Source organism: Schistocerca nitens, chromosome 2, assembly GCF_023898315.1.
Source record: "Schistocerca nitens isolate TAMUIC-IGC-003100 chromosome 2, iqSchNite1.1, whole genome shotgun sequence".
NCBI classification, from domain to species: Eukaryota; Metazoa; Arthropoda; class Insecta; order Orthoptera; family Acrididae; genus Schistocerca; species Schistocerca nitens.
This window is the reverse complement of record NC_064615.1, coordinates 377,302,230-377,305,572: the sequence shown is the minus strand read 5'-3', so window position 1 is coordinate 377,305,572 and position 3,343 is coordinate 377,302,230. Positions and strand designations below refer to the sequence as shown.

General features: G+C 45.5%; 1 pseudogene; it reads left to right on the top strand.

Annotated features, from left to right (window-relative positions):
• Nucleotides 1-1,406: 1,406 nt before the first annotated feature.
• On the top strand, nucleotides 1,407-1,525 carry LOC126238331 (5S ribosomal RNA; annotated as a pseudogene).
• Nucleotides 1,526-3,343: the final 1,818 nt, after the last annotated feature.

Sequence of the window (3,343 nt, the reverse complement as noted above, 5' to 3'; positions counted from 1 at the left end):
TTGTACGCCCCAGATTTTTTCTGCTGTTATTTCACGCAGAGTAGCTTGGCTGTTAGCACTGACAACTGTACGCAAACCCCGCTGCTCTCGGTTGTTAAGTGAAGGCCGTCGGGCACTGTGTCGTCGGTCTGAGGGGTGATGCGTGAAATTTGGTATTCTCGGCACACGCTTCACGCCGTGGATCTCGGACTATTAAAATCCCTAACGACTTTCGAAGTAGAATATCCCATCTGTCTAGCCCCAACTGCCATTCCGCGTTCAAAGTCTGTTAACCCCCGTCGTACGCCCATAATCGTCTCGGAAACCTTTTCACAAGAATAGCCCGAGTACAAATGACTGCTCGGCAAATGTACTGCCCTCTCATACCTTGTGTACTTGACACCAACGCCAGATGTATATGTGTATATCGCTATTCCACGACTTCTGTCACCTCAGTGTGTGATCAGCATGGCGCCAATCCGTCCAGTCTTTATTGCCAGTAGATGAATCCTGGTGAAGCCACTGCCTCTTTATTCAAGCAGCCCATTATTAGAGCTCACGGGGCTGAATAGGCTCCACTCCAAACCTACCTGAGAAACATCCGAGGACGCAGCGGTAGTCGAAACCGCGTCGTTCCGTACCGAAGTCAGCGACGCTAACGATTCGGCTACGGAGGCGGTCTGTTTTACTCAAGATGTGCCGTAAATTTCATTTCTCCCCATTTTGATTCAGAGCCTCCTTATTAGTTAACTAATTTACCCATCTAATATTGCATTGATCTTCAGCACCACATTTTAAATGTGTCTATTCTCTTCTTGCGAGAACTGCTGCTCGTCCGTGTTTCACTTTCCTGCAAGACTATACACCAGGCAAATACCTTTGGAAAAGATTTTCGAACATTTAGATTTATATTCCATGATATCAAATACCTCTTTACTCAGAAATGACTTTCTTCCTATTGCTAGTCTGCATTTTATCGCCTCTACGTCGGATGTCATCAGTTATATTGCTGCCCACAGAGCAAAAGTTGTCTATTACTTTTAGTGTGTCATTTTTTAATCCCCGCAATATCACCTGGATTAATTCGAATATATTCCACTACCTACGTTTTACTTCTGTTGATTGCATCTTTTAATCTCTCTTCAAGACACTATCCATTTTGCGTCTTTTTTCAACTCTGACGGACTTACAATATCATGGACAAGTTTCCACGGCTTTCTCGATGAGCCCATTCAGCAACCTCGGGAATTGGCCACAACCCTGCCTCACTCCCCTCTCATTAACTGCTTCCCTTTCTTGTTCTTCGACTCTGTAACTGCACAAGTTGTAGATAACTTTTTGCTCATGTATCTGATTTCTCTACTTTCACAATTTAAACGAATGGTTGGTTGTTACACTTATTACGATGTTTCAGAATACTGTGCAGTGCCAACGGCCTTGCCGCAGTGGTAACACCGGTTCCCGTCAGATCACCGACGTTAAGCGCTATCGGGCTTGGGTAGCACTTGGATGGGCCACCGTCCGGGTCTGCCGAGTGCTGTTGGCCAGTTGGGTGCTCTCAGCCCTTGTGGTACCAATTGAGGAGCTACTCGACTGAGAAGTAGCGGCACCGGTCACGAAAACTGACAACGGCCGACCGAGCGGTGTGCCGATCACATGGCCCTCGCTATCCCCATCATTTGACTCCTTAGGCGCTTCAGTTCGGAGGCGCGCAGCTGTTACTGTCCCAGGTTCGAATCCTGCCTCGGGCATGGATGTGTGTGATGTCCTTCGGTTAGTTAGGTTTAAGTAGTTCTAAGTCCAGTGGACTGATGACCCCAGATGTTAACTCCCATAGTGCTTAGAGCCATTTGAACCATTTGACTCCTAAGGGTAGAGGCCGACGCGGCGGCCGGTCGGTAATGTTGTGCCTTGTGCCTTCTAGGCCTCTTGGGATGGTGTTTATCTAATGTTGTGCAGTGACCGAACGTATTTGTCCCTTCTACAGAGGATACCTTCGAGTGAGGTTGAAGCTTCTATTACGAGGGCATGCTAAAAAGTAATGCCTCCGAATTCTTTGCGTAAAAACTCTTAAAGATTTTTAAACAAAAGAGACTTTATTAACATTCTACATCTTTATTCTTAACATCTACATATTTATTTCTCAATATAGTTACCCTGACATAGATCACATTTCTCCCAACGAGAGACCAGTTTGTTGATACCATCAATGTAGAACGTTTGACTTCGTTTACGCAGCCGCTACCTCACCTCTGCTTGCAACGCTTCTCATTAACAAAGGGAAACCCTCGAAGGTGTACTTTAAGTTTTGGAAACATAGGAAAATTGTTTGAGGCCAAGTTCGGACTATATGGAGAATGATCGATGACAGTGAAGCCAAGGCGTCGGTTTGTTCTAGATGTCTCAGCGCTCGCTTGTGGTCTGGTGTTACCCAGCTGAAGGAGAGGTGCTCCATGTACGGACAAAGTCTTCGAATTCAAAACTCGAGGACAGGAGGCTGCTTGTCACGCACCGACACACTTACCTTACACACCGCCATGTTACAGGCTCCAGTTCGGAGTCCTTTAGCGGCACAGGGCTGCAAATTTGTACACTTGAAGAATAAAGATGTAGATGTTACTGACGTTTGTTTACATTGTAAACATTTAAGAGTTTTCACACACAAAATTCGGAGGCATTACTTTTCAGAGCGTTCTCTTATTAACCTTACCCTTGTCTTCGGATATTTTACGCCGAGATTTTTTTCCTTATAGTAAGCAGTCCTATAATGATTGGTGAGAAAGATCCAGCAGAAGTGGTGATGTCATCTTTCCTAACCGAAAAACCTCTGGTAGAAAATAAGGCTAGTCAAAAGGCCTTACAATGGTAGGCTTACCACTCACCTACCCTAACGAGACGCTGGTGCAAGCTTACTCTCCTCAGGGTATTATTCTGTACTACTTTGTTTCATGCAATTTTTGTTGCACAGCCACTGACGTTTAAGCTAATTTCCACCGCACCAGTTATTCCAGACTACCCTGTCGCTCCAGTCCATTGGCTCTGCGTCGTGTACAAATGTGTGTCAGGTACTTATGTAAAGGGGTTAGTAACTTTCGCGCGAACTACCTTGAGAAGCGAGCAGTTAACTGCAAGTTTTGTTCCGGCACAACCAGTAGCAAGTTCACCTTTCTCTTGTTTGCATGACCCACATCAGCAGACATTTTATGCAACATCGCTTAAAAAACGTTCGTCCGCTTCAGGTGGCGCAAATACTACCTTGGAGCTTGAAAAGTAAATAGGTAGTAAATAGGTTTCTGTCCCGTTTACAGTGTGCGTCTGATAAGCATGACGTGGCCACGCCTTACATGGAGCTCAGCTTTTTAGG